The 21,353-nt window shown below is 41.7% G+C and overlaps 1 protein-coding gene across 7 annotated transcripts in view; it reads right to left on the bottom strand.

The window, feature by feature from the left end:
* The window catches only part of ERC2 (ELKS/RAB6-interacting/CAST family member 2), a 551,904-nt gene extending 530,757 nt beyond the window's left edge, over window positions 1-21,147 (bottom strand). For 6 of the 7 annotated variants that reach the window (XR_004253689.1, XR_004253691.1, XR_004253692.1 and 3 more), the window contains exon 1: window positions 20,910-21,147. The gene's annotated coding sequence lies outside the window, so the exon portion shown is untranslated. Of the gene's footprint in view, window positions 1-19,126; window positions 19,195-20,909 lie in introns of those variants that run through there. The other variant, XR_004253690.1, reaches the window with a different exon arrangement.
* Between the last annotated feature and the right edge of the window lie 206 nt (window positions 21,148-21,353).

Below are 21,353 nucleotides of genomic sequence, written 5' to 3'. Positions count from 1 at the left end.
TATTGCTTATACAGTGAGCCTGGCTTTAGGAAGATCTATGGTGTCTCTCTACATCAGGAACTGGAGACAAGAATAGGCAATATCAGCCTCAGGGCCTCAACAATTGCTGCAGAGATCATTATCCACTCACGGAAGAAAAGAGGGTGTAAGGGAAAACATCCACTTTACCCTCCTCTTCCTTCAGGACTGGCTGGAAAAGAACCAGTCTGTTTGAGCCCAAGATGGACAGGAAAGACACAAATGATTCTATCTTGAAAACTGTATTGCTTTTATATCATCATTTTAACTTATGGGCAAAATAAATAAACAAATAAATTCTGTAAAGCAATCCGTTTTTCCCCCCAGTATTTTAAGGATGTTAAACTAAAGCAAAACCCTTCCATCCCATAATGCGAGGGGTGGAAAAAAAAAAAAAAAAAAAGACATGTAATCAAGTAGAAAGACAAATTTCAGCCTGACAATGGGAAGGACAGAGAGCTGTATAGACCTATGTATACACTGTACCCACAACTACAGAGACAATCCTTCCTCTTGGGAGGAGCCCACAAGGTACAGGTCTCACAGTACATATACCAGAGCACAAAGGAGCTCCTATGTCATGAAGACTGCATCTCCCTCAAAATTTCTCTGGAAAGGAAAAGTCACTCAAATTCATTCAGTCTGCTCTGGGATAGACAACAGATCTACTGAATGTGTTTTCCCATGAATGAAAATGTTCTTTTGGGTTTTAAAATATAATAGTACTAGAAAAAAGCAGACACCCAATTGCCTGTCTCAACATTTTCTTACTTTAGAAATTGCTTTTAATGTATACCCGTATGACTTAAGATAACCCTTATTATTGTGACTTTAATATTTCAGAACACAACTGTGAATATAACTACAAAAAAGCATTCAGAAAATTGAGCATATGTTCTCATGGAAAAAATCTCTCCCACTACCCCACCCCTTATGCTCTCATCAGCCTTGAAAATCCCAGCAAATAAAAAAGTCTATTTCAGGCTAGAATACTTTTTGGTGGCTGTTCTAAATTCAGCTTATTTTCCACATTTCACATTTCTCTCTCATCTCATCACCTGCAATCTACAGACAAAAACATTATCCACATCGCTTATGACATTGTGTTTTACTTGCTTTTTAACTTTTGTATTTAGACTTAAAACACAGAATTCCAATAGAATACTTAAATAAGTTGTCTCACTTCATTTGCTTCTCCAATGCATTACTTTTAAATTTTGTATAATTACAATTTCTTCAAAATACTGTCTTCACAGAACCCAGTAATTTTTCACTGATTTTTTCCACCAGCCCTTCCCCAGACAGGAAGTAATTTCATCAAGAAGCTGCTTAAACAAAGCAGTGCCACCAAGTTCAAAGTGACAATTTTCTGCATTGCATCTGTCAATCCCTGATACCATAATAAATCAAAAGAAATGCACAGAGGCATTGTAATTGAGCCTCAGAATGGATTGGGAGCTATTTTACTTATTTCCTAAACTCTGTGAATCATGATAGTTCACTTAAAAAATGGAAACCAGATCTTGCAGGACAAAAGCTCACAGTATCTGAACAGATTTTTTTCATGAAATTAAATTTCTTCTTCATTCAGTGCAGAAAAGTCACAATATGTTGTTACATTACATGTCTCTCCTGTGAAATATTAGGCCTACATACTGCAGCATTCTCAGATTAGATATTCTAGGCTAAGGCTTTTGAGCTTTTCTGCACATAGCCACAGCACACACAGTTCTCACCAGTTTCTCATTAAAGGTTTCACAAACAGGCAAGTGCCAGACAGCATGCTGTCTAGCTATTCCACAGCAGATTTAACAGTTCTATTGAAAAACAGTATCAGAGCACATTACGCTGGAAAACACCAATAAGCATGGAAAGTTTTCAATCAATAGATACAGAACTGGAGATAAAACATGGCAAACCTCTCCTCGTGAGATATTCCCATGATAGGAAACATAACATGAGCAAATATTTACACTGCACTCAAGAAATACACTGACTGCTAAATGTAAATAATCTCAACTGTACCAAAATCATTCTTTGTAATATTAACTAGTGTTTTAACCAAGTGTTTTTAATGAAGGATAAAGAGGGGTGTTGTTGTGTTTTGTTTTGTTTGTTTGTTTCCTGTTATCAGGTTTTGTTTTGGTTGTTGGCTTTTTATGTGTATGTTTTCTTGCTTAGATGGAGGCACGCTATTCATCTCATAAGGTCAGTGTTCCTGTTTCCTTATCATGAGCCACTAACCAGTATTTGAACACGGAGACACTTTCTGACTTTGCATTAATGTTATCTCCCATGAGGACTGTATACACCATCCTCAAAGGCAGGCAAAGCAGGGGCAGAACAGATCACCAAAAGGCAGATCACATAGACTAAAATATCCTGACAATTATGCTTAGAAAGCTCAGACCCAATTTAGAGTTTCTGTCTCTCCTCTGGCCAGTGGCACCTGGTCAGCAGTAAGTTTGGATATTAACCAAATACTTAATAGCTCTGTAGGACCACACCCCAATATGTTCAGCGAAGAGCTCAAACATTTGTAATATTGATGAAAACTTTAAGAGAGCCCTTCTCTTACAGCTATCCTCCCCAGATAATATATAGAGACAGCAGAAATTATCATATATTTAATAAACTCAGTGGCTTCCAAACTGTCTAAAACTGTTCAGTACGATAAAGCTCCTAAAATATAAAGTGAAAGCAACAAAATAGAAAAACTAAGAGATGATGCAGAAGATATATTCATAGAATCATAGAATATCCTGAGTTGGAAGGGACCCTTAAGGATCATCAGGTCCAACTCTTGCCACTGCACAGGTCTACCCAAAAGTTCAGACCATGTGACTAAGTGCACAGTCCAATCTCTTCTTAAATTCAGACAGGCTCGGTGCAGTGACCACTTCCCTGGGGAGCCTGTTCCAGTGTGCAACCACCCTCTCTGTGAAGAACCCCCTCCTGATGTCAAGCCTAAATTTCCCCTGCCTCAGCTTAACCCTGTTCCCGCGGGTCCTGTCACTGGTGTTAATGGAGAAAAGGTCTCCTGCCTCTCGACACCCCCTTACAAGGAAGTTGTAGACTGTGTAGTGGAGACTATTATCCACTATAACTCATCTTCCTTACCTTACACTTTGATACACCACCTAAGGAAGAAGATTCTCAGAAAAAAATCTGCTCCATAAATCAGAAGTCCTGGCAAAGAGTATATGTGTGTATGCATATATATATATTTACAAGAAATCATTATGTACATACCCTTAACAGAAAAACAGCATTGTACACAAAAGCCAGGATATGCAGGTATATTTGAAATAGTGATTGAGAGCCAGAGATATCTCTGGCACATCTTTTTCATTTACATTGGTATTTAATTGTTTTTAAAAAATAATACTTTCTTTACTTTTTTTTTTTTTTTGTCATCTGTGCTGCTTAAAAAAAACAAACATCAACATGATGCAAACTATGTATGGAGAACCAAAAGCTCCTATACAGTACGCTTCCTTTATTCAATCTAAGCGGCACAGCATGTTTTCTTTTAATAAAGTAACAAAAAATAATGAACAAAATGTTGGTTCATATGGGAATTACTACAAGCCCTACATTGTTTTTATTAAAAAGGGCAACTTTTTTTTCTTTTTTGCTATTTTACCATTACAAGGCAAATCAAATGGCTTGTTTTTTCCCCATTTTTTTAACCATGAGAAAAAAATCACAACCAATTCTTCCTATTAGTCTTCAATTCTGAGAACTTTGAAAAACAAAAGATACATGACGTTAAAGGCAATATCATCTTCATCTAGTTTCCTTGAATGCCTCAAGTCCGTATTTTCTAAAGTAAATGCAGATTTTACTATAGTCTCCTACAGATGTTTTATATTTAATTGTCAATAAGCATTAATTTCACTACTTTTGTAGGTAATTACACAACTAGTACCTATGTAGTTGTGTACAAAGTTAGTTACAAAGTCTGTTTTGATCTTGCAAATTGGTGATGTCCCTCAACTCCCACTGATGCTAAATGAAAGACTCAGCATTTCACAGCAATAGCTTATCACACCTGCCTGGCTTTTGTTTCTATTTCACACTAAAGAAATAGTACACGAAGAAAGAAATGGCTGCCGAATACACAAATACATGGAAAAACTGTCATACAATCTAACGTTGTCAGGTGCAGCAACAGCAATTAACACTCATGCAATCAGAAAATGGAAACTGCAGCAATGGAAGTATTTGCTCAAAATTCAGCATTAAAAAACTCGAGGAGCAAGCAGTTCTGACTGAATTAGGAGGTTTGTCAATTATATTACTCTTGAGTATACTTAAGTGAAGAGTCAGCAATACCTTTTCAATTCCCTTTCAAAGGAGTTTCACAGTTTTAAAGTAAGGCTAGTGTTCGTTAGAGGTACAACACTTTGCAATGCACCAGCTTCTCTCTATTACAACATTCGAGACATTGCAACTGTTTTCAATCAAATTGAAAGCTAAATATTAATTAGAAATTGGCTTTAGATATAAGTAATATTCAAACTTCAACTCACACCTGCATTATTTTGTAACTTTTAATTAAGCTGCCTCCTTGCTGGAACACTAATTCCTAACATGTTTTCTCTAACACTTCCACTCAGATAAATCTTTCCTGCGCTCCTGCATGTGCCAAAAATGCCTCCCTAGAGTTTCTGAAACGTTTAAGGGAAGATAGTATTTTAAGACTTCCTTTAATTGTGTCAAATACTAAGGACCTGAAGATAGATCACAGCATTAAAAAAAAAAAAAAAAAAAAAAAAAAAAAAAAAAAAAAAGGCTTCTTCAGGCATGCAATGTCAGAATGATCAGAGATTATTTTCATTGGTTTGCCAGAGAACACACTGTATCTTTATAAAAGCTATAGGGCTATACATATCCTCCAGTTCTTGGCAATGGAAGCCCATAGAGTCTGCACAGCAAGTTATCTCCCAGCTAAGATTATACACCACTGTCCAAGTTTATTCCAATTTAATGGTGAACCAAAAGAAGCAAGATTTTTTGGCCTCATCCTTTAACATATTAAGTACTGAAATTAACAAAGCGTTGTTAAAAGAAAAGTTTTGAATATAAAAGGCAAAAATGCTTTAGTTTATCAAAGTATGCGGGTGTGAGACCCTCCGATTTACAGCGCAGGGAAGCAAGTGATCAACTCAATATGAGTGGTAATACAAGCTTCAACTTTATTGCGCAGATATCCGTATATTTATACACACAGCTATAATTATGCCTACTGGTCACTATCCTATTGGCTAAGCCTAAAAGTGTTGCAAAAAATACTGTTTCTCCTACTTGCAGTTACAGCGCATAAGCTACTCCCTCGTCTTCCCAGGCCTCAGATCCATCTGTTTATCTCTCTCTCAAGGACAGACTGCTCCTTGCATATTTTCACAAGAATGCTTCTCATCCAGCCTACTCCATGGCTATAAACTCTGCATTTTCTTTGCCTTGCTTGTACAATTCCTCTAGAGACCCGTGCCCTTGCTCTTTGAGCCATTCTTCAACAATTCCCCCTTTTTCTTTTCATACAAGCAAGGTCCCATTCGTCATCTTTGTTACCCCTCTCACAATACAATGATAAGCTATCTTGACAACAATGATTATCAGCAGTACAATAAGCAGCAATCTCAAACCCTCCTTAATAAGGGATACAAGCCAAGGGGAAAGGTCACCAAACAGGGATTTCAACCAGGTATCAAACAGGTTAACATTCACTTGTATTCTATTCACATGTTCTTTTAGCCAATCCAGCCTTTTATGGATCGACTCACTATGATCTGACAAATTAAAACAGCACATTCCTTCAAAGTCCTTGCAACCAAGTCCTTGGGCCAGCAGCAAAAAATCAATGGCTGCCCAATTCTGCAACACTGAGTGTCATAGACTGTCCATATCATCCATCATTTGAGAGAGGATGTCAGTAGTTGCATTGAACTGTTTCACTGTCCAGCATGCCAACTTTTCTATTGTGTCAGCGCCTGCATGGCTGCCACCCCTCGTGTGAAGAAGGAGGCAAATATTTGCACGGTTGCTGACCATAATTCAACATCATCTTTACAGTCAGGTGTTAAACCGTGTCTCTTTTCACTCTACTGGACATCGTCTTGGAGATATTCAGCCAGTCCTGGTGGTGAGGTGCAAATAATCCCTATTGACCAAGGTAGCTAGCAGGGACCTCTGTACGCATCCGCCAGTATCCCCTGCCATGCTCAGTCTCCACAAATTGTCATCCATTCCGTGAAGGCCCACACAATGGCTGATAGTTCCAGTGTTTGCAGAGTATCTCCCAATGTGGCTGGTTGTAGTTGTTGTGATCTGGCAGCATCTGACTGTAGATGGGCTGCATCGCAGGCAGGGCAGGTGTTGGGATCGTGGGCAGCACCATCTCATGGTGGGCCGGTAGAGCGGGGTTGGAGTACTGCACGGGCTGCCCTCATGCTCTCTAGGCATATCTCTGGCCCTAACTGTACCTGCATATCCACCAATGCAAATCTCCCAATCCCCATTAATTGCTCAGTAGTTACATATTCTAAAGGATCTCCCAGTGGTTGGGGTGTGTGAGTACTGATATCATATATGCGTTGCCAATGAGTCTGCCATAGCAACTGACCAGATTGTGTCATAATCATTCTTACAATAGTTTTGATGTCCTCAGGACATAAAATACTGCTGCCCCAAATATAATTAAGCAACTGCTTGGTCGGCTCACTATGCAACCTACTCTCATTTACTGTGGCTCTCAGCTGGGATAGTAGTTTCCAATCACGTGGGGTGTGAGCTCCCTGCAGACCCGCAGACCCTTGTCCATAGGTTACTAGGAAAGCCTGATCAGCGAGCGGGCTCAGCAATTCAAAGTCCCGAGCATCTGCCACCTCTCTGGCTATCACCTGCCAATTAACCCTTTCTATCCCCTGTGGGGAGGGCTTTGGCAGTGGCTTAGTGGGAGCCTTAAGGTTCTCCCTGGGTGTATCCTCTTTTGGTTTTAAAATGAGTCGCCCCACCACCTCCTCCTTGCTGTCAGAGACCCCATTTTCTGCTCTTGAGACTTGTATCTCAGTTTTGACAGTGGTTGGAGGGGGTGGCACCGTAGGCCATGTCTCCTGATCTGCGTCTGGGCTTTTACTAGGAGAGGGGGGTAGTGACGCCCCAGGGGGCCCCGGCGACGGGTGCCGTGGCTTAACAGTTATTGGTCTCCCAGACGGTGGTATAGGTGAGTAATCGCCCCCCACTGAGAACAGCCCCTCTGATTCTCAGGGCTGACCTAATTACTGGGTAGCTACAGCTGCAACTTGCTGTTCTAACTTTTATCTTTTTAAACTATTAATAGTTTCCCGCCACGGTTTCATTAATTTTTTTAACTATTTTATCATCATCTATAGCTAAATCCCACAAGCAGTCCCCGTAAGTTCTCCATTCTTCCACATCAAAGTATGACTCAGGGTTACAAAAAAAGCCACCTTTGCTACCCCAAAGGCTATAAGCCCTGGAATATGCTTAACTCCTTCTACCCCTCGCTCTTCTAAAAAGCGTTGCAATAAGTTGAGGGCTACCTCCTTATACATACTGCCGGCCTTTTTGCCGTGTCTATCCACGCCGCGTCTGTCCGTGATTTGTGCAGCTCCGTGTTTAATCACGCTGGTAGCCCTCCGGACCATGCAGACCCCTTTTGGTCGGTCGGCAGTCTTCTGCCCTCCGATTTGTTGCTAATCGGTGCTTGTCCTCACCGCGCTTCTCGGTTCCATGTTGTCCCTGTTCGGGCGCCACTGCAGGTGCGAGACCCTCCGATTTACGGCGCAGGGAAGCAAGTGATCAACTCAATATGAGTGGTAATACAAGCTTCAACTTTATTGCGCAGATATCCGTATATTTATACACACAGCTATAATTATGCCTACTGGTCACTATCCTATTGGCTAAGCCTAAAAGTGTTGCAAAAAATACTGTTTCTCCTACTTGCAGTTACAGCGCATAAGCTACTCCCTTGTCTTCCCAGGCCTCAGATCCATCTGTTTATCTCTCTCAAGGACAGACTGCTCCTTGTATATTTTTACAAGAATGCTTCTCATCCAGCCTACTCCATGGCTATAAACTCTGCATTTTCTTTGCCTTGCTTGTACAATTCCTCTAGAAACCTGTGCCCTTGCTCTTTGAGCCATTCTTCAACAAAAGTACAGTCCCGACTTCAGTGTCAAGGATTTGTTGTCCGCTCTCTCTTCAGCTTCTACTGTCAAGCTCCTATTTTTGTTGGAAAAAAAAAAAATATATATATATATATAAAGAAAAACATACTTTCCAGACCACTGGAAGCATCTTTACTGTTTGAGTCTTCTCAGCTTTTCTGCACCATAATGGCATTCTTGGGATATACAGGTATTTCAAAAGGTTAGGCAAGCATTTGTCTTTCAGAGAAAGTTCTTAACATTTTAGTGTGCAGGTGTCTTCTGTGCTAGATTCTGTATCCTACCTTATATTCACTGTGCCTTCCAAAGGCTCCTGCAAGTGCTTGTCACTTCCCTCACGTCTAGTACACACTACCTCACCTCTACTCGTACTTCCTTCTCCCTAACAAATCTCATTTATCAATGCAAGACTGCATTTACAAACTCAGGTCTTTTATGCGGGATTATTCTAAGGCACCTGGTTATCCAGACAAATGGTATTTTTAGTTTAGTGTCTACTAATAAACATAAAAGTTAGGTGTCTTTAAAAAAAAAAAAAAAAAAAAAAAAAAAAAAAAAAAAAAACATAAAAGCAGACATCATTTTTGAGTATCCTAAAAATCAGGCCTACTGTCCAGCACAATTTTGCTTTACTTTTGCCAAAGTCTACCCAGTTTGAGTGACTATTTAACAGTATACATAAATATTATCTTTGTTTTAGATTTAATTATCTATTTCAATTGAGAAGTTAGATCTTAAAAATAAGAACAATCTGAGACAGCATGAAAGTTTTATAACAAAAACTAGAAGACCATTTTTTTCTATTATTTCTAAATAAAGAATGGCAAGAAATCCACCTTTTCCCTTCCTTTTAACCAATACATTAGCAGTTACACTTATTAAGGACAAAAGACTAATTTTTAAAGCTTCTTTAGCAGAGCACCTGTAACTTCAAGAAGGACATGAGAAATGTAGATAAAGCTGTGTTTTTTTAAAGCAATACATTTTTCATTATTAATATAGGTAAAGAATCAATTTGAGAGTTATTTCAGCTCAAATTTGCATTTTTATAATTGTATTTTAAAAACTAAATAAAATAGTAGGGTAAGGGAAAAAAAGTTTTAAGTCAGAAATAATTTATTTATGGCTTGAACAGCCAAGCTTTTTCTCAGCTGAAGTCTCATTTGCCTTGGAGCATCCAAAGTGCAGCAAGTAGTTCAATTCACATTGCAACTTCATATTGCTAACTTATTATCTAGTCCACATTACTGCTTTGTTTGTGAGCAAGGAAATTTGAAATGTTTGGGATATTTTTTGCTTTGTCAAGGGTTCAATCAAATGTGATGGAGGTAAGGGTATAATTTAAAAGTCAACTCTTCAAATTGTAGGCATGCTAATGACACCAAGTTATGATTCTGTCAGAACTCTTTAATTTTTTTTGTATAGTCTTGTGCATTCATTTTTCTCATTCACATACTCTGGACTACTGGAGCCCACCAGGAGCATAAACAACACCTACTTACGAAGACAAGCATTATTGCAGATGTGTGCAACATGAGCTTATGCAAGCTTATGTCATCATGCAAGAAGCAAAGATGGGCTAAGGATCATTACAAAGGTTTTGAAAGGAAGAACCAGTGTGGAGAGCTGCTGTGATGCTCTAGACCTTGCTCCAGTAGCTTGTAGAATTAAGGTGATGAAAAGTCTGTGTTTGGTCTTCAAAAGTGGTACAAATAACAGTTTCATTAAAGTTACACTTTAAAAAAAAAAAAGACTTAACATTTTTAATAAATGTGTTTATATTAAAGATATTGCTTCAAGCCAAAAGCTTTTGTAAACGCTAAGACATAAAGCTTCGCCTCTTATCTATCTTTCCCTTTGCTATACATGAGAGCAGACGAGGTTATAAGCAATTAACAACAAAAGACACAGAATGAACCGCTAGAACAATGTCATGATATTAAATATTGCCTTACAAATTCCTTACAAAAGCAACAGGAAGAGTCACTTGGGATGGATCAGGAATATTAATAATGCCAAAATACACATTTAAGAAAAAGCAAAGTAACTAAGGCCACAATGGTAGAATACTCCAAAAACTTGTTAAGCATGGTCATGCAACAGCCAACATCTATATGTCACTCATACAAATACTCTTTGAAACATAAGGTGATAAATATGTTAACATATGATGCATATATTAAACACATTAAAGGCAGCAATTGATTTATTTTAGGAATAAAACCTAAAGAGGTAAAAATAATAAACAAGAAAATTGACTGAATTTATAATTAGACTTGCAGGGTTGTCTACTTTCATATTAGATATGTTTATTCATATTCTGTCATTTACGGTAATGTAATAATTTTCATTTTAAGATGTATTTCAAACTCACATCTTAGAAACAGGTACTTCTACACAATGGATTCTTTTCCACTGAATTCATTAAGGCTACCCACCTGAATGTTATTAAACACAGGCTCACATGTTTACAGAATAAAGCTACAATTTTCTTTTTTTGCTACAAAATTTCCTTTTTAAGAAGAAAAACAAATGAATAGCCATAGGATCAGCTAACAAGGCTACCTGCATAACTTCCAACATTTTCAATAAAACTGAATTAGATACAACTCAATACTTACATATTGGGAGATAGAATCACAGTCTTGTCTAGGTTGGAAGAGACCTCCAAGATCACCAAGTCCAACCTCTGACCTAACACTAACCAGTCCTCTACTAAACCATATCGCTAAGTTTAACATCTAAATGTCTTTTAAAGACTTCCAGGGATGATGACTCAACCACTTCCCTGGGCAGCCCATTCCAATGCCTCACAACCCTCTCAGTAAAGAATTTCTTCCTAATATCCAACCTAAAACTCCCCTGATGCAACTTTACCCAATCCCCCTCATCCTGTCACCAGGCACATGCAAGAATAGACCAACCCCCACCTCGCTACAGCCTCCTTTAATGTACTTACATGTATAAAGAGCAATAAGGTCGCCCCTGAGCCTCCTCTTCTCCAGGCTGAACAAGCCCAGCTCCCTCAGCCGCTCCTCGTAGGACTTGTTCTCCAGGCCCCTCACCAGCTTAGCTTTGTTGCCTGTCTCTGGACTCACTTGAGCACCTCCATGTCCTTTTTGTAGTGAGGGGCCCAAAACTGAACACAGTACTCGAGGTGCAGCCTCACCAGAGCCGAGTACAAGGGGACAATCACTTCCCTAGACCTGCTGGCCACACTGCTTCTTATACAAGCCAGGATGCCGTTGGCCTTCTTGGCCACCTGAGCACACTGCTGGCTCAATATTCAGCTGACTATCCACCAGTACTCCCAGGTCCTTCTCTGCCAGGCAGCTTTCCAACCATTCCTCTTCCAGTCTGTAGCTCTGCTTGGGGTTATTGCGCCCCAGGTGCAGGACCAGGCACTTGGCCTTGTTGAACTTCATGCAGTTGACCTCAGCCCATCGGTGCAGCCTATCCAGATCCTCCTGCAGAGCCTTCTTACCCTCAAGCAGATCGACACACGCACCTAACTTGGTGTCATCTGCGAACTTACTGAGGGTGCACTCGATCCCCTCATCCAGATCATCGATGAAGATACTAAAGAGGACTGGCCCCAGTACTGAGCCCTGGGGAACACCACTAGTGACTGGCCTCCAACTGGATTTGACTCCATTCACCACGACTCTTTGGGCCTGGCTATCCAGACAGTTTTTAACTCAACAAAGCGTAGGCCAGTCCAAGCCAAGAGCAGCCAGTTTCTTGAGGAGAATGCTGTGGGAAACGGTGTCAAAAGCCTTGCTGAAGTTAAGGTAGACTATATCCACAGCCTTTCCCACATCCACCAAGCGCGTCACTTTGTCATAGAAGGAGATCAGGTTCATCAAGCAGGACCTGCCTTTCATAAACCCATGCTGACTGGGCCTGATCGCCTGCTTGCCCTGCAAGTGCCGCGTGATGACTCTCAAGAGGATCTGCTCCATGAGCTTCCCTGGTACTGAGGTCAAACTGACAGGGCTATAGTTCTCCAGGTCTGCCCTCTGGCCCTTCTTGTAGATGGGCGTCACGTCTGCTAGCCGCCAGTCAACTGGGACCCACCCCCTGATAGCAACGGACTGTTGGTAAATGATGGAAAGTGCCTGGCCAGCTCCTCTGCCAGTTCTCTCAATACCCTCTGGTGGATCCCATCTGGCCCCATCGACTTCAGTACATCTAAGTGCCGTAGCAGGTCACCAACCATTTCTTCATGGATAGTGAGGGCCACATCCTGCTCCCCATCCCCTTCCACCAGCTCAGGATGATGGGTGTCCAGAGAACAACTGGTCTTGCCGCTAAAGACCGAGGCAAAGAAGGCATTAAGCACCTCAGCCTTTTCCTCATCTCTTGTAACTAAATTTCGCCCCCGCATCCAGTAAAGGATGGAGATTCTCCTTAGTCCTCCAGTTTGTGTTGATATATTTGTAAAAACATTTTTTGCTGTCTTTAATGGCAGTAGCCAGATTGAGCTCCAGATGAGCTTTGGCCTTTCTAATTTTGTCCCTGCACTGCCTCGCAACATCCTTATAGTCCTCCCGAGTGGCCCGCCCTCTTTTCCAAAGATTATAAACCCTCTTTTTCCTGCTAAACTCAAGCCACAATTCTCTGTTCAGCCAGGCTGGTCTTCTTCCGCACCAGGTCGTCTTTGGGCACGTGGGGACAGACCGCTCCTGCGTCATTAAGATTTCCTTCTTGAAGACTGCCCAGCCTTTCTGGACTCCTCTGCCCTTCAGAACTGCCTCCCAGGGGACTCTGCCAACCAGTGTCCTGAACAGTTCAAAGTCAGCCCTCAGGAAGTCTAATACAGCGGTTTTACTCGTCCCCTTCCTGGCTTTTCCAAGAATGGAGAACTCTACCATTTCATGGTCACTCTGCCCATGACAGTTTCCACCCACCACATCTCCCACCAGTCCTTCTCTGTTTGTGAACAGCAGGTCTAGCGGGGCGCCACCCCTGGTAGGCTCACTAACCAGCTGCGTCAGGAAGTTATCTTCCACGCTCTGCAGAAACCTCCTAGACTGCTTTCTCTGGGCTGTGTTGTGCTTCCACGATATGTCTGGGAAGTTGAAGCCCCCCACGAAAGAGAACCATGAATACCCAGACCTTCTTAAAAAAAAGGCAACCTCAGGGTTTCCTTCCCACAGGGAAGCGGCACCGTGATACATAAGCTTTAGCACACAATGCTAATCATGCACTCAGCATTTTACATTTCTTGGATTCAAAAGTAGTAACATATATACACAATTCAATTATAAATTAAAAAGCATACATTCGCACATTCAGCTTGCTTTGAAGTTAACAGAATTCAAAAACATGCTGAACTTGTCGTCTCTGTTCTCCTCACTAGGATATGAGGGTTCATACATTTGAGAATCATGCCCAAAAAAAAGTACTGGTTGTGCCTCAGCCACATCAGATCCAAGTCCTCCAAGGAGTATAGACTCTGCAAGTGATAGAGGTGATTTAGTAGGTTACCCCTCATTCAGCATAAAATCAGCACCCTGGAACTGTTAGAAGGCATTCCACTTCTGCAGTTTTCTTTATTTTTTCCCAGAAAAGGCCAAAAGGAGTTCACCAACCACTTCCGGTTATCAACAACTTCAGAGCATGACCCTATCTTCCACCTTTGCACTGGTACTGAACCCATCTCAGTTGAGCATAACCATGCCAATTGACAAGTGCAAGTCAGAAGTCATTCCAAGCTTTTGATGTGAACATTTCACATTCATAACAGATGCTATTGTAACTGTTTTTCTTAAGAAGATTTTAAATGAGATTTCTAAGATGTCTAAGAAGATTTTAAATGAGGCCTGCAAAAAAGATAGATAAATGAAAGCCAAGGTACACCGTGACTGCAAATACTTAGCCACTAAAAATCAGCATGCTTTACAAAGCAGAGCCTTCCTTCCAGAGAAGCACTTTTTTTGCAAGAAGTAGTTTCTTGCACTACTACTTGGCACTGGTCAACAAGAGGACACGGTAAAGCAAATTGTTCTTATTTGCCCACTAATCTGAGTTGTTTAAAGAATAGAAGAACTCTATTTCAACAGCAACATATTTTAAGGAAAAGAATGCATTAAAAAAAAAAACAAACACATGTTTAAGGAAAAGTTCACATTGTCACAGAAATAATACAAACTATAACATTTTATAAACAAATGAAGGATTAAGCCATTGCACAAACAGATGTAATGAAATATTCTTCCTAGCAGCTTACCTGTAAATTAATTTTACTGATCATGAGAAGTGCTTAGTTAACGATACTGAAAACTGAAGCAGCAGCAGCACAACCTCCAACAGGACTCAACCCCATTTGACAAGCAGGAATCTGTTTCTGGAAATTAGAGTACTGTAGTCTCCAAGTTCATTTAATTTGCTATTTTTGTGATGAAACAAGCCAAACAGATGCCAAAGAGTGTAGCTGTGAGTCCAGACACAATAAACCTCCATTATAAATTCACAGAATCATCTAGGTTGGAAGAGACCTCCAAGATCACCAAGTCCAACCTCTGACCTAACACTAACCAGTCCTCTACTGAACCATATCGCTAAGCTCTACAACTAAATGTCTTTTAAAGACGTCCAGGGATGGTGACTCAACCACTTCCCTGGGCAGCCCATTCCAATGCCTCACAACCCTCTCAGTAAAGAAGTTCTTCCTAATATCCAACCTAAAACTCCCCTGGCGCAACTTTAGCCCATTCCCCCTCGTCCTGTCACCAGGCACATGGGAGAATAGACCAACCCCCACCTCGCTACAGCCTCCTTTAATGTACTTACATGTAGAAAAAGCGATAAGGTCGCCCCTGAGCCTCCTCTTCTCTAGGCTGAACAAACCCAGCTCCCTCAGCCACTCCTTGTAAGACTTGTTCTCCAGACCCCTCACCAGCTTTGTTGCCCATCTCTGGACTCACTTGAGCACCTCCATGTCCTTTTTGTAGTGAGGGGCCCAAAACTGAACACAGTAGTCGAGGTGCAGCCTCACCAGAGCCAGCTGGGCACTCCTCGAGAAGGAAGTATTAAAGGCTCAGGAGCACTCTGTCCCCACATGCCCAAAGACCAGCCTGACTGAACAGAGAATTGTGGCTAGAGCTTAAGAAGAAAAAAAAAGAGGGTTTATGATCTTTGGAAAAGAGGGCAGGCCACTCAGAAGCATTATATGTTGTAAGAATGTGTAGTGACAAAATTAGAAAGGCCAAAGCTCATCTGGAACTCAATCTGGCTACTGCTGTTAAAGATAACAGAAAGTGTTTTTATAACATGAGGAGGAGGACTAAGGAGAATCTCCATCCTTGGAATGAAATCACCGGAGTGTTCTCTCACCCTCTCAAAGATGGTAGAATTATATGGCCAATAAGGCAGCATTCACTCCAAGAGGCCTGAACTATTTACTTGGTAGGAGATTGTCCCATATTTTACCAATCATCTGTGTAATGTGTGATCTGTTGAACTAAATTTAGAAACAGCAGAAACTGTTGTTATACTTCTTTCACATTAGAAATAAATTGCACATTACACCCAGCTAGGCAGTCACTAGTCCAAGTTTGTATACATTGCTTTCTCCAGTGACTTCCTCCCTCAAGCCCATGGCTATCCCAGTAACTACAGCGTATCATTTTCATGTGTACCTGCATCCTTTATCTTTCTCTGAAGTTTCCACTCCCAGCATTTCTCAAACAATTTGCGATTTTTTAAGTGATTTAATTCTAAATGTTTCTCATACTTTTCCCTACCAAAGTCATTTATATCCCATTTATGTAGAATTTAGCTGCTAAATGCTACTTCTGCACCGTGACTTCATAAAGATAGGATAATGCATGCTAACATATGACATGCAGGGAGAAGCTCAAAAAAATGTTTATTTAAAGTGGGATTTTACTTGAAATCCTTTGCTCTTTAAAGAAGCCACACGTTAACTTGTCTGAAGCTTTATTTCCACTGAAGGCCAGTCTGTAAAAATGAGTTTCTAAGCTAATTTCATGATAATCTAGAAAGCTGATGTCCCTTTTTAAAAACCTGATCCTAAAACTTCTCAGAAAAACCTAAGCCTTGCTGAACATCCAAATTATCAAAATTTCCCTCATATCCAAACCCAACTTGACATTCTGAGGAATACCTCAAATTCTTAGATGCATTGCAGCTGCAATTCTCAAAAAATAAATCCTGACACCACAGATCTCTCATTATGCCTATTGTAAATTAAAGAGATCATAGTGGTATTCAGCTTTCTGAACATGTAAACTGTCCATCTCAAAGCCTACACTTCTACTACCATGAAGGAATTCCAGGTTCCTGTGGACGAAAATGGTACGGCAGTAATGGAACATTATCCAGAGAAGTGCTAGGACACCTTTGCTATGGTTCTCTTCTTGGCCAGAGCTCAGCACCCAACAGACTGGAAGGAGAGGAGGATGGTCTTCCTGATGGTTACAGCTACTCCTAAAAAAAAGGTGGCTATTTAAGACACTCCAAATCAGAACATTCTAAAACTGCTATCACTAAACAAATCACAACAATTCCCTGAGATTACCAGCTACAAAAGCAACATCAAAACTTAAATACTATGCTACCAGCATTAATTCATTTAAGACATTTACATTTTCCTTTACAAATGAGCACTGGATATCTATGCTCATAAGCTTTCTTGGCCTGCACAAATAATCCACAACCATACACCAAGCAAATAAGATAATCGACTTACCCACTTTTTTTTTTTGGCAGAGTGGAAGATATATCACATCTTGCACATGAGAATTGATGAACCATCCTAAATGTCTATTTCAAAATGATTTTTTTTTTTTAAATATAAAAATCGTTACACACACACACACAAAAAAAAAAAAAACACACCAATTAAAAATCAAATGTTCTGGAAAAAGATTTAATTGATGCTTCTGCTGGTCCGCATTTGCATTTTTTCTCAGTTTCACACAGAAGAAAAAGCACAATTCAGTTCATTTAGAGAATTCCTTATGTTTACAGCTTGTTTTTCCATTTTTGAGCTTTCCCTTGATCAACTATGATCCTTAAGTAGAAGATATAACCTCCTTTTGTTTTAAAGTAATTCTTGCCCTTTTTCCTGGACTTCATAGGAAATAAGCTAGTATAGCTGTTGCAAAATAAGTCGCAAATAAGCGGTCACATTACAAAACGTATTTCAGTACAATAGTAGTATTTCCAATGTGAATCTGAATAAGCATCTCCGTATTATACCCCTGGCATCTTTCAAATTAAATTTAACTGAAAATATAACAAATGCATGATACTGGATAAAAATATAGTAAATACCATAAGAGATACAGGTAGGAGAGCATATGTTGTCTTTGGAAGTCATACACTGGCTGGTTGCCTCACCCTATTTGAGGGTGAAACCACCCACTCCTTAGTGTTAGTCATCCCTCAAAGGTCTGCAAGGACCATCTTCCTAAAGCAAGAAAATCACTCTGAGCAATCTCTTACAAAAGCACACATGCCAAATTGCTCATTCTCTAAAAATCACGTATATTCTACATTCTAAAATGGCTGAATGTGTTCACTTGAACTCATTTTGCTACTAAGATTATTGGCTGTTCCCTTCCCTTACCACCTTTCTATAGCCCTCAGAGCATGCAGAAGATGGGGGGACTATGGGCATGAGTAAATATACCTCATGCTATTTTTCATCAGAATTTGACCCAGCATTTGTCTGTTAGTGGAGCTGAAAGAGCCCATAGAACAGAGTAGTGGTGAGATGGGTCTCCTCCAAATGAAGCTGAGATAGTATGTTAACTTAACAGTGAGTTCAAACACTACCCAACAGAAGGTAAAAGAAGACCTGTGCTCAGGAAGACCAAAGGGAGGGGCAATTTCTAAGGCAAGAAACTCAGTTTTCCTCAGTAGGAATGGAAAAGACAAAAAGATGCCTCAGCATGCCAACTTTGTCCTTCATTCTTGGAAGAAAGGGAAAACATTACAGTAGCTGAATCATCTACCTATTGCGACAAAAAAAAATGCATCTTATTTCAAGACAGAAGACACTTCCCTTTCATAAACCTATCTTTATACTATACAGAAAAAAAGAAAAACAAAGACAGTTAGAAAACCAAAGCACTTGATTTCAATGCTAGAGTAAGGAAAGAAAATAAAAGAATCGTTGTCCACAGTCAGGAAGGCAGCCTACCAACCCAGTTACCCCACCACCTGAGCACGGTTAAAACAGGACTTACTCAAAGGTAATTGCAGCCAAGTCTCCTCCACACCTGTCACACTTTCCCCAACACACACACAACCTTTCTGTCCTCAGCACTACCCTTCGAAGTTATTTATTCCAACTGTTTTTGCAGTACTTTTACCACTCATTCCCCCAGGAAAACAAAAAGCATAAGGGAGAGGACAACAGCAGCACAGCCTGCACCCTCGCTTTCCCTCACTAGCAGAACTTTACCTCATTCCTCTTGCAGTTGAAGTTTCACCTCATGATGTTTATCTGAAGACTTAGTGCTAAATGAGTTTAGTACAAAAAAATAAACATCAGTTCTTAACTGGAGTATATTCCCCACTCTGAGGGCTCTTGCTGGAGATGCAGCACACAGCTTCTCCCACTAATCCTTCTGAAGAAGGAAACGATGTTCCCTTTGCTCACAGGACCAAAAGTCACTCCTGTGTTTTCCTCAGTTTCCCCTAGAAGAGGAATAGCTACCTCACCTTGACACTGCTGAATAATGTTTTATATAGGGCTTCCAAACTAAAATAATGGTAATAGAAAGATTTCTCTAAAGTACTTAGATTTGGAAAGACTACACACACCTTAGTACAGTCACTTCACAGGAAGCCAAGGTTTACAAGTTCCTCACACTAAGAAAAACAAACCTTTTCACCACATACACATATTCCTTAAGAAAACCACAGGCACTTACCATTACACGTTCCCCACATGCAAAAACAGATCCTAAAAAAGCCTCTTTTTCTCCTTCAGACACAGAGAACTAAGAAATCAGAACAAGCACCCTCAAGTGGATGAGACCGTGAGGGGATGGGAACTACAAAAGCCTTCGCCCTTCCCCAGAGCAGGCGAAGAAAAGCCCAGCTCGCTAGGGCAGCTGCCAGGCCCCGCGAAACGACCACAGCGGTGGGGCGCTGAGGGGATCTGGCGCGCGGCGACCCCCCGGCCTCCGCCCTCTGGAAGGGGCGCTGCCTGCAGCCCCGTTCGGGGTGCTGGGGAGAGCCGAGCCCGCCCTTCTCCTCCTTCTCTGTCTCCTTCTCACAGGCGGCTGGCAAGGCAGTGAGGGTCGTTCCGCACCGAGGTAGACGTAGCCTCACCCCCGGCAGCGAGATCGCCACAGGGGCGCGTTGGAGGCGGGCGGGCGGGGCGCTGCGCTGTCACAGCTGGGAAGGTGGCCGGGCTCCTTCCCTCCCTGCCTGCCTGCCTGACAGGAGGGGACCCCAGCGGCGTCCCCCTGCCCCTCGGGCTGCGGGAGGGCTCCCCGTCGGCAGGGGATGGAGGCAGCGCCCAGCCCCTGAGGCAGAAACAGCGCGGGCATGGCCGCTGCCCTCAGGGCAGGGCGGCAGGAGGTCGGCAGGGCCGGGCAGAGGCGGATATTTGCCGTCCTCGATGTCGCCACAGGGAAGGCAAGTGGCAGCGCAGAAGCCACGGAACGAACGGGGGGAACCTTCCCCGCCCTTGGAAAGAGGGAGCAGGAGAAGGGCCGGAAGGGGCCGGGGTGTGAGGCGGCCTCCCTGCGTATACACACGGGGGATATGAGAGGCAGAAAAAAACCACCCAAATCCTAAACAAACAGTTAAGTGACACCCCTGATTTAAAAAGCCAACCAGCAAACTAGCCCTGACAAGTGAGCTTTTCCCTCCTCTTCGCTGCACTTATTGGCCGGGCTTATTTGCAGCGAGCTTGTGTCTGCCAACGCAAGTGGCCGGCTGCAGTGTCCATCAAGGAGGAAATGATCAGCTCGCCGCTAAGGGAGTACATTCCCATCCATCATCACGGGGCTTAGCAGGTAGCTGCCTAGAAATCAATCACACGCTAATAAAAATATATATTATTTCTCCTCCGTATTACTAAATAGCGCTCTCAGCAAGATATAGATGCGTCCTTGATGAATGTATACATGGATTTTATCGTTTGCATCGCTCTTGTCCTACCTAAAATAATCTTAAAAAATAAAAATCACACAGCATCCTAAATGAGCAAACCCAGTAAGTATTCATTAATTATATAACTACAAAATACTATCCTGCTAATTTCTGGTTTCCCTTCGCAAGACTCTGAAAGGGAACAGAAATATCTTTTTTTCCTAACACAATTTTTAAAACACCAAGCATCATCCAGTTTCTAGATATAAAGCGAAGAATTTCTGAAGCTCATCAATTATATTCTAGAAGAGTTTAACAACGATAATAATATTTTTAAAGATTGGGCACAGAAAAGGAGACTCCTATGGCTGCTTTAAGGAGAAATTGCAAGAAAGGTTTCTGGCTGACAATTCTGTAGGGAGAGGCACTCTTACCAGGAGATGTGGACTTGGTCCCATTTATTACAGTGTATTTCTAAGGCAATATAAAAAACCTCTTCTGCAATTTCATTTTCAGTTTCAACCATCAGACAGTTGTAGAAAGCAATATATAGCAAATTCCTTAATCGCAACAGATTCACAGCAGCGCATGATAACCGCCTAAGCCTCTCACCTTTCAAATCATTGCATCTGTCTTTCGTCCTCACATGGATTTTACAACATCACGTTGAGCTGACATCTCGTTTGCTGGGAGGAAGGAGGCAGCAGTAGAGCCGGAGAAGCCGAACACCTACAAGGCAAGGAAGAGAGGAAACCTGCTGTAGTCGGAGAAGGCTTGTGCGCTCCTCTCCCTCGTCTTTCTGTCCCCCGGCGAGTCTCCCTGTCAGCTGCGAGCCTGGCTGCCTGGTTTGCCAGTCCCTGACTCAACATTCCCAGCATTCCCGAGGAGCTGGGGCTTCGGCAGCGCCGAGCAGCCTGCCGCTGGGGGCAGCAGCAAGCTCTGCCAGCAGCTGGGACTCTGCCAGTTGCAGATCACGTACTGCAAGCCCGTGGCTTTCTCCGAGGATTTGTCCCTGCCTGTTCACTGCACACCCTTGGGTCCGCACCCTATAGATGT

Source organism: Aythya fuligula, chromosome 10, assembly GCF_009819795.1.
Source record: "Aythya fuligula isolate bAytFul2 chromosome 10, bAytFul2.pri, whole genome shotgun sequence".
Classification (NCBI taxonomy): domain Eukaryota; kingdom Metazoa; phylum Chordata; class Aves; order Anseriformes; family Anatidae; genus Aythya; species Aythya fuligula.
This window is presented reverse-complemented; position numbering and strand designations above follow the sequence as displayed.